Source organism: Micromys minutus, assembly GCF_963924665.1.
Source record: "Micromys minutus genome assembly, chromosome: 4".
Classification (NCBI taxonomy): domain Eukaryota; kingdom Metazoa; phylum Chordata; class Mammalia; order Rodentia; family Muridae; genus Micromys; species Micromys minutus.
The window spans coordinates 29,384,241-29,399,245 of record NC_137973.1 but is presented as its reverse complement, the minus strand read 5'-3'; the positions used below and the strand labels follow the sequence as shown (position 1 = coordinate 29,399,245).

The 15,005-nt window shown below is 39.6% G+C and overlaps 1 pseudogene across 1 annotated transcript in view; it reads right to left on the bottom strand.

Moving 5' to 3' along the window:
- Positions 1–455: 455 nt before the first annotated feature.
- The window catches only part of LOC308420025 (TD and POZ domain-containing protein 4-like), a 37,741-nt pseudogene continuing 23,191 nt past the window's right edge, over positions 456–15,005 (bottom strand). The window contains exon 2 of the transcript in view: positions 456–1,604. The product of the transcript in view is annotated as a TD and POZ domain-containing protein 4-like (transcript). The remainder of the gene's footprint in view (positions 1,605–15,005) is intronic.

The following is a 15,005-nucleotide window of genomic DNA, read 5'->3' as shown; positions in this document are numbered from 1 at the left end:
ATTTAAATCTTATTTAGAGCAATAAGGCAACTGACAATAAAAAGGACAAACACTGGAAAGTTGGAAGAAAGCATATTTATTTGCAGATAATACACATAAGTTAGGTCAAATATTGTAAATGTAATATAGTAAACACGAGTTAGGTCTTCTGTTCTGCTCAATCAAATGCAGACAAGTCTCTCCAAAAATAAATCAGTTGGGTTGTGCTTCAGGACAGTTGAATTCTAGTTTCCAAGACATCAGACAAGAATATTAACAGGGTAGATGTCAAGAAGTGTCTGATACTTCAATGCTGCACTTCCTTCAGCCACCATTTTAACATATTACAAGTATTTTATTGTGAGTCACCATGTTGCCTTTCCCCAGATTCACTGCAAATGTTCCAGTCATACCACTGTCTAAACATAAATCATTGGTAACAACACTAGTTGTGGCTGTTGGAAGACCGGTGTGGCTCACCGATGTCCAGCTCTTAACATTGCTTTAGGCGTTTGCATGGGGGCTCCAAGAAAACACTCTGTGCAGAAGCCAGTGATTGGAATTCTTGAGACACCAAGTAGGCATGTGACTCCACCATTGACTTCCAGCCCAAGGTCTCAGAGACCTTAGAAGCATGAAGTGTAATAAAATCCAGGGCCTGAGTCTTTAGGTGTTTTGTGCTGTGGAGGTCAGCCAGGATGAGAGTGTGTGCAGCATTCTCCACAGAGAGGTTCTTGCAGAGGGCATCTTCACACAAGTCCTTCAAGTCCTCCAGTCCATACCTGTCAGCAGCTGCCAGGACACCAGTAGCCACCGAGTGGTTGTCGAGGTGTGGGGCCTTCCCTGTGTAAATGAAGCCCATCATCTCCTTGAACACTTGAACATCCAAGTCATGGATCTTAACTCGGTTCGTTAGCCTCTCTTCCATTTCATGTTCAAACATGGCTCTGAAGACTGGAGAGCGAGCAGCTAGGATGGCCTTGTGAGCCCTGAATTCCTGGCCAGCTACCACCAGGCAGCAGTCTGTGAAGAGGGAATTCTCCCACAGTTTTCCTAGGTCATCTGACAACATATGGCTTGGATTGTTGATTGCAGGTGGCCTGTTCTGTCCAGGAATGCTAAAGAATTTTTCTACTACACTGACCTTGCAGCACAGGGTGAGCCGGTCTTCAGGAAGAAGCCAATGCTGATGGGAGAGAAGTAAATCTCGAAGGATGAACTTTTTGAATCCCCTTCCTTCGTTTTTTAGAAAGCTGAAGACACTGGAGCTTTCCCTAGTTAGATATTTCTCTCCTTGGGCATTTATGATCCAGAACTGGAACTTTGCCCAAACTGGGCTATCTGGACAGCTGAGCAACATCAGGTAAACTGACAGGTAATCTTTGCTTTTTTCATCAATACCATCTGGACGTATTCTCAAACACCATTCCACTTCTTTCTCATTGACCTCTAATGAGAATGTTGGGCTTGAAATCGTTTGCTGAATTCCCTCCATGCAAAATGAAAAGTTGGTAATGGTCCACTTATAGCAGACTTTCTTAATACTGATATCAGTGCAACCCCAGCGCTGGGCTTCCAGTTGGCCTGACATTTCTGCTGGAGGTAGTTTGGAGGTTAAAGTTGATCTGAAAAGAAGAACTTGAATTATATCCTGTAGGATAAGTAGTATAGATACACTTTCCATTTTACTTTCAATTTCTCCTAAATTTCACCAGCTATGATCTCAAAAGCTGACCTGAAAAACAAGGTTTTTTTTTTTGGGGGGGGGGGGTTCGACTTTTTCAAAACTCCCCAATTCAATGTGAGACCCTAAAGACACAGAAATGGTTAAAATCAGATCTCATCAGTCATCACAAGACTATGAGATCCTGCTTGTGCCTGACAAATAAAAACAATGGCCCAGAGTAATTATCGGAGAAAAAAAAACCCATAGAGTATACTGATTAATAGCCACCTGGCTTTCTAGAAAGCCCTAGAAAGGATCCTGACACATGCCATAGTTAACTCATGCTCTAATCACCCAGTTTTGAGAAACAAAACAAGGACAAAACCCCTCAATGTTTTAAAATATATAAACAAGTTTCTGAAAATATAAAAACAACGTTTTAGTAGACAGGTCAATCTATATTGACCAAGCTGAGTTAAGAAAAAAAAAAAATTAATGCTTTAGGGACAGTTCCCCTACCCCTCCCTGTACTGAATTTCAAGGAGAATGCAAATTGTCCACAACCTTACTGCAAATGTTTCTCCCCCACCCCCACGTTTCCTCCTCCTTCCTCTCCTTTTTCTAAAAATTATACTGCTGACCAATGGTAAAATAGTACTTCACAGCCCTCACATAAAAGTATAAAAGATGTATACTTTTTGAGTTTGGGGTTGCACTTCCGCACAGGTAGAGCAACCCCATGTACATGGAAATAAACATCTTGCCATTGCAGTGGTCTATGGTTTAATTGTGTTCTGTGGGTTGCACTCCTGAGCTAAGACTGCTTGGGGTCTTACAACAAAACGTTTACTTCTTTGTACTTTTTAGGTTTCAATATTTATTCTACTGAAGACAATACAGACCAGTAGTGGTTGGTGAAACTCTATCTTTGTCTCTCTCTTTCTCTATCCATGTCTCTGCCTCTCTGTCTGTGTCTCTGTGTCTCTTTCTGTGTGTGTTTCTGTGTGTGTCTCTCTCTCTACCCCCACTCTTTGTCTGTGTTCTTCTCTGTGTTTATTGAATCTTAGGTCAATGGTATCTAGTTTTGGCTATTTTATCCATCTTTGGAAGAACTTGGAAAAATTTTTATGTTCCTATTCAAATAGGTATTAGTCAGCATCCTGTAGAATAAATACAGAATGATTTTCTCTCTATACAGTGAAAAACAAGAAAAATCTGAAAGGTGAAGTCCTAAGACTAAAGCCAGTACTTACTTATTTGAGTAGGTTTGAAATCTCAGGTGCTTTTCAGTATATACTGGAATCCTGTAGAAGTAGGTTCTTCCAGTGAAGAAATGGGCTTGCTAATAAGATGAGAGCAAGCAGACAAAGACTCAGAGCTTCCTTCTTCTGTGTGCTTATATAGGCCTCCAGAGGAAGGTGTGATCCAGTAAAGGGTGTGTCACCTAATCTCAAAATCTGGATTAAAGGTGTGTGTTTTCCTGCCTCAAGGCACAGATTAAAGGTGTGTGTTTTTTCTGTATTCAAACTGGATCTATCTACTTCAACTTAAGCCAAAAACTTTGAGAGACCTGTTTTCCAGTTTTGTTTGTTACCTAAGTCCTTAGGTAGTCCAGACAGTTAGATATTGAGGGCTCCTCTACTACCAAAACCATGTTTCTTTAAGGTGGTGCACTGCCATGGGGATGCAGGGGACTGAGTGGCTCATCCCCCTTTTTTTTTTTTTTTTTTTTTTTTTTTTGGGCAGGGATCACTAACCTTTCCCTGACACCTCATACTTCCTCAGAAGCAAAGGCCAAGCAGAGCAGTTCATGAAAAAACATGAAAGAACCAAGATTTATTCAGTTACACTGGAGAGGAGTTTATAGAAAAAAATCATAATAAAAAGAACTAGGAAGGAGTGAGCCCATTCAGCTATGAACCCAAGATTCTAAAATCATTTTAGGCCTAGAAGAGATTTTACAGAGGCTAGGCTCTTCTGGGACTATGCATAGGTTGGCATGTGTAGAAAGAAAGCCTCAGATATGTCAATAAATAGATGACCAATAGTTACTTTTACAATAAACATATTAGAAAATCAACTGCTCTGTCACCTCCGGAGGTAAGTCTGGTAAAAGCATCTTCAGTTTAGAAACCAATTTAGACACCAGGATCCTGAAACTGTGAAAGATTTGATTCTAGTCTTTTTAGGACTCTAAAGTGAGTCTTGGTTTCATCCAACCAAGGTCATACAAGACCCTGATGAAGCGACCCTGATGCTAATAGTAGCAATAATTCTAAGGGAGGAATCAAAACTCAAAACCAATTGATTAATTTATCCTGAGGGAAAAGCAGCATTGCAGCCAGACACACAGGAGAGCTGGGAGTGGCTGAGCTGATTGAATCACTGTAGTTATGAATGTGTCCTCTAGACTGTAGGACTAAGACAGGAAAAACTCTAGAGATGAGAGATGTAGGCAGAATATTACATTTCATTTTATATAAGGGCAGTAATAACAAAGCCTAATCATTGATATCTTCTGGGTACATGCTACAGCCCTTGGGAAACAGCAAATTTTCTCTATTTTCAGGACTTACAGAGTAAGTGTGGCAGTTTCAAATCTGAAGAGGTCAGAAATCACCAGTGGATGATGCAGTCTATGAAGTATTGATAAGCTAAATCTTGCCAAATAAAATGATTGAATTGAGAAGCATTTAGGATATTCTTGAACCACACCCTTACGTGACCCTGAAAAAGAATTTCCAAGGAGGATTTCCTGAGGGGAATTTCAAGATGACTACCAAATGAGGAGGAGTCATCACAAAGTCTGTGGTTCTGTATTGAATGAAACTCCAGAAAGAAGAAAGCCATCTTCAAAGGTTTGGGGCTCTGCTTCCTCTCCCCCTCCCCCATATAGGAGCTCTTCCTCTTGGCCTCCATTTTGTGAGCACTCAGACTTCAGACAAAATAAGGACAAAACCTCCTTCCTGCCTATGTTTATGGCAGGAATCAGTATAAGGCCAGCACAAGAAAAATACCAGCTGTGCACAGATTGACTTGGTCCCTTCATTTATGGAAGATTGACCCCAGTAAGCAAAGGGCACTGGTGATAGCTCTTCTTCCTGTGTGGAGTACAGTGGATTTAAGTAACTTACAAAACTGGAGGTCAAGCCTTTCAAATGTTTTTGACTTATGTTGAAGTATTTAGATACAGTTCAAATACAGACACTTCTAATAGAAAAGCTTTGATATGAGTCTTTTTTAAATTTTATTTTTAAATTGGATATTATCTGTATTTACATTTCAAATGCTATACACTTTTCCCTTTCTCCTATTTCCCCTCCCCCTCCTCTTGCTTTCATGAAAGTACTTGCTCTCCAAACCACTCTCTCCATCTCAGTGCCTTGGCAATCCTCTACTCTGGGTAAATGCACCTTCACTGGACCATTAATGGCAGACAATGCTATCCTCTGCTCCATATGCAACCAGAGCCATGGGTCTCTCCGGGTGTGCTCACTGGTTGGATGTTTTAGTCCCTAGGAGTTCTGGAGGGTTTGGTCAGTTGATAATGTTCTTCCCATGGGGTTGCAAACACTTTCAGCTCCTTCAGTCCTTTCTCTAGCTCTTTCATTTGGGTCCCTGTGTTTAGTCCAATGGATATCTGCAAGCATCCTCACATGTATCTGTATGACTCTGGCAGAGCTTCTGAGGAGGCATCAATAGCTGGCTCCTGCCAGTAAGCACTTTTTAGTATCAGCAATGTTCCTTGAGTTTGCTGACTGTATTTGGGGTGCATTCCCAGGTAAGGCAGTCCCTGATTAAATTTGCTAAATACAGATTCCGCAATAATGTTTGGACTTTTGCAATGCATGATGTTGAATTCAGAGGGGCAATAGTAGATAAAGCGAAAATTGTAGCCTGTGATGATAAATACACTGGGTATATATATATTCCCCAAGAGTCCCACAGGTAGAAGCATGTGACTCTCTGTTCTTTTAAGTAACCTTTAGTACACAGTATAAGGAAATGCAACATTTTTAAGAATATGACAAATCAAAAGTGGTTGTCTTCCTAAGAATAAGAGTCTCTCTGTGCCCTCCAGTTAATCTGTCTAAATGTTTATCTATCTTGTTGATTCTCTCAAAAAACCAGCTCTTGGCTTAGTTGATTCTTTGTATAGTATTTTGGTTTCTATTTGGTTGATTTCAGCTTTGAATTTGGTAATTTCCTACCATCTACTCCTCTTGGGTGTATCTGCTTCATTTTGTTCTAGAGCTTTCAGGTGTGCTGTCAAGGTGTCAGTGAATGATCTCTCCAGTTTCTTTTTGTTTTTAGAAAGTATCATTTCTTTTTTTTAATTGAACAAGTTTATTTTACAAAACAAAGATAAATGTACAGATGTTAAGAGCATTTTTGCATAAAAGTATATGAATACATTTTATCAGTACTTGATATTTTTTAAACTTTATTTTAATAAACAAAGATAAAAGAAAAAAATTTTAAACATTTTTGCATAAATGTATACAAATATAATTGTGTCAGTGCTTGGCTTTTTTTTTCTTTTTTTTAAGTTGTGATACTCTGAATTAAGGACTTACTAGTTACAATGAGCAAAAAGTACATGTAAAACAGGATGAAACCCGGAATTAGTCAACGCTAGTCAAAGCTTTCTTGGTGTGTAAGGATTGAGCATGACATTTTTTTTTTTGTTTTTTGTTTTTTGTTTTGTTTTGTTTTGTTTTTTTTTTTTTCTTGAACTTCACACAGTCTGTGAATTGTTTCTGGGGCAGTCCGAGCCTCTGGGATTAGCATCCCAATATCAGTGACTGCATATTATATCTGTTCTTTTGTGACTGGGTTATCTCACTCAGGATATTTTCTAGATGCATCCATTTTTTTAAGAATTTGGTTAAGTCATTGTTTCTGATGGCTGAGTAGTACTCCGTTGTGTAAATATAACACAATTTTTGTATCCATTCATCTACTGAAGGACACTTGGGTTGTTTCCAGCTTCTGGCTATTATAAATAGAGCTGCTATGAACATTGTGGTGCATGTATCTTTGTTGTATATTGGAGTGTCTCTGGGGTATATGCCCAGAAGTGGAATAGCTGGATCTTCAGGTAAGTACTTGATATTTTTAAAGTTTGACAGTATACCTCAAAATCTTACTAGTTACAATGAGCATATAATTCATGTGAAATAAGATGTAACTTAAAAACAGTCAAAGTTTTCTTGGTGTGTAAAGATCAAGCATAATAATTTTTCTTTTCTTTCTTTTTTTCTTTTGGCCTTTGTTTTCCTTGAACTTCATATAGTCTGTAAGTTGTTTCTGGGGTGTTCAGAGCTTTTTGGGGTTAGTGTCCAATTATCAGTTACTGCATATTGTGTCTTTTCTTTTGTGACTGGGTTACCTCACTCAGAATGATATTCTCTAGATGCATCCATTTTCTTAAGAATTTCCTAAGGTCATTGTTTCTGATAGCTGAGTAGTACTCCATTGTATAAATGTACCACAATTTTTGTATCCATTCATCTACTGAAGGACATCTGGGTTCTTTCCAGCTTCTGGCTATTATAAATAGGGCTGCTATGAACATTGTGGTGGATGTGTCTCTGTTGTATGTTGGAGCATCTCTGGGGTGTATGCCCAGAACTGGAATAACTGGGTCTTCAGGTTGTACAATGTCCAATTTTCTGAGGAATCACCAGACTGATTTCCAGAGTGGTTGTACCAGTTTACAACCCAACCAACTGTGGAGAAGTGTTCCTCTTTTTTCTGCATCCTCGTCAGCATCTGCTGTTATCTGAATTTTTGATCTTAGCCATTCTGGCTGGTGTGAGGTGGAATCTCAGGGTTGTTTTGATTTGCATTTCCTTGATGGCTAAGGATGTGGAGCACTTCCTTAGATGCTTCTCTGCCATTCGATATTTCTTGATTGAGAACTTTTTGTTTAGCTCTGTACCCCAATTTTTAATAGCACTGTTTGATTATCTGGTGTCTAACTTCTAAGTTCTTTGTATACCTTGGATATTAGGCTTCTATCAGATGTGGGGTTGTTAAAAATCTTTCCTCAATCTGTTGGCTGCTGTGTATAATCACAGACAACAGATGGCAAGAGGAAATCAAAAGAACTTACCCCAGGAAAACCAAGACAACCTGGCAAAACCAGAACCCAGTCTCCCATCACAGCAAACAGCGGAATGCCAAACACTCCAGAAAAAAAAGAGTCAGACCTGAAATCATACCTCAAGATGATGATAGAGATCCTTAAACAAGAACGGGAGGAAAAGCATAATGAAATAGAAGCTTTTTTTAATTTAAAAACTTTATTTTACAATACAAAGATAAATGTACAAATTTGCAGCATTTTTTGCATAAAAGTATACCAGAACATTTTTAAGGTTGTAATTAAGTATTTGTGGGTACATATACATAGTCACACCTGAAATCATACCTCAAGATGATGATAGAGATCCTTAAAAAAGAACAGGAGCAAAAGCGTAAAGAAATAGAAGCTTTTAAAGAGGAAACAAGAAAAACACTCAAAGAAATCAAAGAACTAGAGGAAAACAGAACCAAAGAGATGAAGGCATTGATGAAGGAATTTAAAATGGAAATGGAAACAATACAGAAAACAGTAAAAGAGACAACCCTGTAGGTAGAAAACCTAAAAAAAAAATCAGTAGTCACAGATGCAAACATCTCTCCAGTTTCTTTTTGGCAGTGCTCAGAGTTATGAGTTTTTCTCTTAGCATTGCTTTCATTGCATTCCATGTGTTTGGGTTGGTGGTGCACTCATTTTCATAAATTCTAAAATGTCTTTAATTTCTTTCTGTCTTTATTCTTTGACCAAGCTATCACTGAATAGAGCATTGTTAAGCTTCCATGTGTATGTGGGTTGTTTGTTGCTTTTGTTGTTATTGAAGACCAGTCTTAGTCCATGGTGATCTGATAGGATGCATGGGAGCATTTTGATCTTCTTAAATCTGTTGAGGCCTGTTTAGTGATGCACTATATGGTCAATTTTGGAGAATGTGCCTCGAGGTGCTGGGAAGAAAGTATGTTCTTTTGTTATTGGTAAAGCTAGATGATCTTGTTTTCTCTTAGTGGAGCTTGTCTCCCCTGTGGATTGTGTTCTAGAGGGAGATTGCTCCTGGGTGTTCTGCTCTCTGGGTAACCTATGAGTTCCAAAGGCAGTGCCCAGTCCAGATGCAAGTGGACTTGGTCTGGAAGTGTCTGTTTCCAGGTAGCACCACTCCCTGCACCATGTACTCTGAGAGTACTGGGCTGTCCCTCCCAGGATAGACAGTGGGAAGAGAATTTGGACATGACCCTGCACTCAGGAGTGAGAGTCCTACTGTGTTTCTATCAGATGCCCAGCAAGTCCTGATGAAACTGAGTCAGGTCTGCCCTTGGGCTGGGAGTGTGCACTCCCAGGAAGCACCTTCACTTGTGCCCTGTGAGTTCCAGGTGGCTTCTTCCTCTATAGACAGTGGGGAGGGAACATGAATTCACCTCTGCTCTGGGAGTAAGAGCCATTCTGTGGCTCTTCAGAGTGCTCAACAACCTGTGGGCAGACCACCATTCCTAACTGGTGTTCAGCTCTTTATGAGCAGTCTGTGAGATCTGATGGCAATGGGCAGGAACTAGCAGAGCTTGCAGATTAAGACTCCTCACCTCTGTAGGGGAGTGCTCCTGCATATTCACTGGGCACTCAGTTCTCTGCATTAGGCAGAGAGTCCTGATGACTGTTTCTGATCTTCCTGTGACTCTGGGCTGAGAGAGAGAATGGACCAGTCAGATCTCAGACTGTACTGTGATCCCTGCTCCCCTCGAGAGTTTCCAGAGATCCTCCCCCAGACAATCAGTGGAGAGAGAGTTTGGGTTCACCAGTGGGTTCATTGGGTAAAGCTTTCCTGTGATTCCCCTGGGTGCTCATTCCTCTGCAGGCATTCCTGATGGCAGTGTGGCTGACAACATACTTTGTCTTTGATGGATATAACCTTAGATTGAGAGTAGTTCTCATAACTCTTTTAGAAATGTGATACATGTGACAAAACATCTTTAAGGAAATAATATATGGAAATTACCAAATTTGTTGGTGTGTTTCTATCAATATGTGAATTATAACAAACATATCAAACCCATGCATGTGTCCCTAGAGGACACAGAAATGAAACAAAAACCCAGAATCTCTTAGAGTACCTGAAATATACAAATTCTTGAGCCTATGAAAAGAAGGACTTCTTACTATGCCAACTACAGGTGGCCTCCCTAGACCTAGGGGACTCAGGACCTGGTGTCAGTTAGTCAATAGCCAGTCTGTCATCAACTGCTAGCATTCCCCTCTCCTCTTGTTCACACATTAGTGCAGCAATGACATCCTGGTTAGAGAGGATGCCAGAAGATTCATTACCAGGCTCTCTTCTTGAATGCCTCCAGAATAACATTTCAGCTCCTCTGCTGTCTGAACCTGAGCTTGATCAATGGCTACATGACTTATTTGTTTTTGCAGAGGAACATTGTTAACCTATAACAACAGGCTCATTTAGAATGGACTGAGGTATGCTGGGGCAGCAGTGGTCCCAAGCACTAAGATTTATGGGTGGAGTAACTCCTGACAGAAATGTCAGCTCAGAAAGATGAACTGAAAGCTCTGACCAAGGGATTAGAGATGACAAAACCTAAGAGACACAGATAGCCAGTGTCCCTTTGCTACTGCTCATAACCTTGGGGCTATTTATATGGAAAGAGAACTTCTGACTACAGAAGGAAGGATTAACTCCTATCCAGAGGGTAACAAGACCATTGGACCTAAAATTGGACCTCTCTACTTCTTGATTGTCCTAGACCTAGGATATTTCATATTCTCTGACCAGAGAGAAAATGTGATCTGGGCTAAAATCCTGCCCATTTCTCAGTGTCATAATAGTTTATGGAGAGCAGATGAGTAGAAACTAATTGCACCAGTGAAAATATGTATTGAAAACAATCCATCATTTTTCACACATGGAACCCTGGAACATGCAGGACTTAATCTGCCAGTTTCACATCAATTTTAGAAATACCAATTTGAAAATAGCTGAAGTTATTAAAAATAGCTAGCAGGACTGTCAGTTGATTAATGTGGCTGCCAATGACAAAAAAACCCAGTACTCAAAACCACAGCACCAAGCCAGGAGACTTTCAGGACATAGATTTCACAGAGGTAAAACTAAGAAAATTCTGATACAAATATTTGAAAATACTTATAGACACATTTTCAGGATAGAATTGTGAGGTTCAAATTGGACCTTTACCTGGACCTCCTTAAATGAGAGTCTCAGAGACAGTGACACATACAAAAGTAGAAGGAGGTTAATTATTCGAACATGTCACGATCATTCATTTCCAGGGAAAGCTGACTCTGAGCCTATTTTATCAGGGGATTATATACCTTGCAATTTGGGCAGAAATTGCACAATGATAAGTAGACAGGGTACTTGCACATTTGGTGGAAAGAAAAACTGTCAAACCAATTCAGTGTGCCATTCAGGAATGTTCAAGGGAGAGTAGGTTGGGAGTCACAGGAAGCTTTGTTTGAGAGTTTGGCTTGCAGCTGTTCCAGGAACTAAACTCACAATTCTTTTTCTTCCTAGAAGGGAGGGGTCTTTGTGCTCAGATATTTCTTTGGCATATTCCTACTGGACTTAGATTGATCACAATTCTGGCTTTTTCAGACTGAGACTTCCACAACTAGGCTTGAGACTGTGGAGACAGTCACCAAGAAATTACTAAATAATTTCTCACAAGGTTTCTCTAAGCTCATAGGATCAGATAATAGACCTACATTGGCATCCCAGGTTAGTTAGAGGTTAGCTAATATTTGGGCTTTGACTGGAAATTCCATTGTGCTTATAGACCTCAGAGCTCAGGACAGGTATAAAAGATAATAGAACCCTAAAAGAAACCTTAACTACATTGAGCTTAGAGGCTGATGGTGACTGACTGACTCTTCTCTGCTTCTTTCTTTACAGAGTACAGAACACACATTTTAGATAGGACTCACCCTTTTGAAGCTATATTTGGTTCACCTAATGACAAAAGTTATTACATAATCTCTAGGGTGTCCAGAGGTTACACAAAGCAGTTTGGCTTAAATTTTGTACATCCATAAAACAGGACTACCTCTGGAGCTCCACCCACTTTATCCCAGATATTGGAGAATTCAACCTCAAAACTCCCTCCTATCTCCCATTGATGGGCTCCTACCCTTGCCTCAGGGACACCACAAAGAGGTAGCCTTTTTGCTATTTCCATGAAGCTTCAGAAAGACCTTGTAGGGCCTTACAGTCACAAGAGAAAAAAGAAGGGAGATGAGAGGCCAAAACTTTTAAATACAGACTTCATTTTTAAAGAAACTTACCTACATTTGAATTCAGGTGAACTAACAGGCTGCTACCTAGCATTACTTAACCAGTTGCCCCCAAAATCTCTAGGGTTAACACAGTCTCTAGGCTAATCCCCAACATATGAATTTCAGCAGGAGCCAATTATCTTAAAGGCCAGAGTAGCTTTCAACTAAACGTTTATACATTTCCCACTCACTTGCTTCTTAGTAAAAAGACTTTCACAAGTAGATATTTGGGGCTTTCCCATCCCCCCCCCAAAAAACAGTCCAGCATGTCAGTCATAACTGGTTGGGAAAGGGGAGTGAGATACTCGAATTAAGACACTGCTATGAGTTGCATCAGATCTGATCCTGTCTGTGTTTTGAGAGGATCACTGATATCTCCCTGGTACTACAAAAATTAGTATGAAGCCAAGCAGAGCAATTAAGGAAAAACTGAAAGAACCCAGATTGAATTAGTTACAGCTGGTAGGAGTTTTGGGTTACCCAGCTAGAGCTCAGAAAAAAAATGAGGAAGGAGTGAGTTCATCCAGCTATGTCTCATTGTCTAAAAGGGTCTAGGCCTAGAAAAGATTTTCCAGAGGTTTTCAGGGCCTAGGTTGGGCCTAGGTTGGCAGGCAGAGGTTGAAAGAGCCAGAGCTGACAGCAAGTAAAGATGAACAATATTACTTTTACAATTATTTTGCTTGTGTTGAAGCAGTTTCAGTTCAAATACAGAAATGCACACACCTTAAATCTGATTCCTGAGGCAGGAAAACACACACCTTTAATTCAGATTTTGAGACTAAGTGACACACACTTTTTGGATTACACCTTCTGCTGGAGGCCTATGTAAATTTACAGAAGCAGGAAGCTTTGTCTTTGCCTGCTTGGTATCTTCTTGGTAGCACTTATTCGCTGGCAATAGAACCTACTTTTTCAGATTTACTGTATATCCCAACTAGCACCAGTGATGTCATACCTCGTGGACTAAGTAAGTATAGCCTTTAGCCATTGCTGTATTATCTGGACCTGAGCCTGTATCTTATTCTCATATATCCTCTTTCTACTTCCTTAGCGAAATTGATACTGCATATTTCATACAGGACCCTGACTAATACAACACACTTGAAATGAAAATCTGTAAAATTTTACAAAATCTGCCAAAGTTAGATAGAACAGCTAAAACTTGTTAAAATACACTTACCTAAATACACAGACCTAAAATCATACCTCAAGACGATGATAGCGATCCTTAAACAAGAATGGGAGGAAAAGCAAAAAGAATCAGAAGCTTTTAAAGAGGAAACAAGAAAAATACTCAAAGAACTAGAGGAAAACAGAACCAAAGAGATGAGGGAATGGAAGAAGGAATTTAAAACGGAAATTGACACAATAAAGAAAACACTAAAAGAGATAACCCTAGAGGTAGAACACTTTAAAAAGAAATCAGGAGTCACAGAAGCAAGCATTTCCAATAGACTACAAGAGATGGAAGAGAGAATCTCGGGGGCAAAGACAACATTGTAAACATAGACAAAACAGCCAGAGAAGATGCAAAAACCAAAAAGCCTCTAACCCAAAATGTCCACGAGATCCAGGACACAATGAGAAGAACAAACCTAAGGACAGTAGGAATAGAAGAGGGAGAAGAATATCAACCAAGAGGCACAGTAAATATCTTCAACAAAATTGTAGAAGAAAAGTTTCCTACCCTTAAGAAGTAGATTACCATGAGCATAAAAGATGCCTACAGAACTCCAAATAGGTTGGACCAGAAAAGAAATTCCTCCCGACACATAATAGTCAAAACACCAAGTGCCCAAAGGAAAGAAAGAATACTAAAAGCAGTAAGAGAAAAAGGTCATGTAACATATAAAGGCAGACCAATCAGAATCACCCCCAATTTCTCAACAGAGATTATGAAAGCTAGAAGAGCCTGGACAGACATCATGCAGAACCAGAGAGAGCACAAGTGCCAGCCCAAGCTACTATCCTCAGCAGAACTCTCAATCACCATAGATGGAAAGACTAAGATATTCCAAGACAAAACGAAATTTACACAGTATATGACCACAAACCCAGCACTACAACAAATTATAGGTGGAAAACCCAACACAATGAGGGGAACTACCTCATAGTAAAATCAAGTAAACTCCTAAGCAAGAAAACCAAAACAAGAAAGACACACAGGCAAAATTCAACCTACAAAAGCAATAATAGCAGGAAACAGCAGCCACTATTCCTTGATATCTATTAACATAAAGGGACTCAACTCCCCAACAAAAAGATATAGGCTATCAGAGTGGATATATAAACAAAACCCAGCATTTTGCTGCATATAGGAAACTCATCTCAGAGACAGAGACAGACAGTATCTCAGAATAAAAGGTTGGAAAAAAACCTTCCAAACAAATGGCCCCAAGAATCAAGCTGGAGTGGCCATTGTATTATCAAATAAAGTAGATTTTCAACACAAAGTTATCAAAAAAGATAAGGAAGGACACTTTTTACTCATTACAAGGGGAAACCTGAAAGGAGGAACTCTCGATCCTTAACATATATGCTCCAAATACAAAAGCACCAATATTCATAAAAGAAACCCTACTAAAGCTCAAAAAATACATTTTACCCCACACAATAATAGTGGGAGACTATAGTACCCCACTCTCACCAATGGACAGATCATGGAAACAGAAAATGAACAAGGACACTTCAAAACTAACAGAGTCTATGAACCAACTGTAATTGATAGATATCTGTAGTACATATCATCTTAAAACAAAAGAATACACCTTCTCAGCACCTCACGGCACCTTCTCAAAAATTGAGGACATAATTGGATACAGAACGAGCCTCTATTGATACACAAAGATAGAAATTCTCCCATGCATCCTTTCAGATCACCATCATCTAAGGCTGGTCTTTAATAACAACAAAGACAACAAAAAACCCAAATACACATGGAAACTAAACAATGCTGTATTAAATGATAGAAGGGTCAAAGAA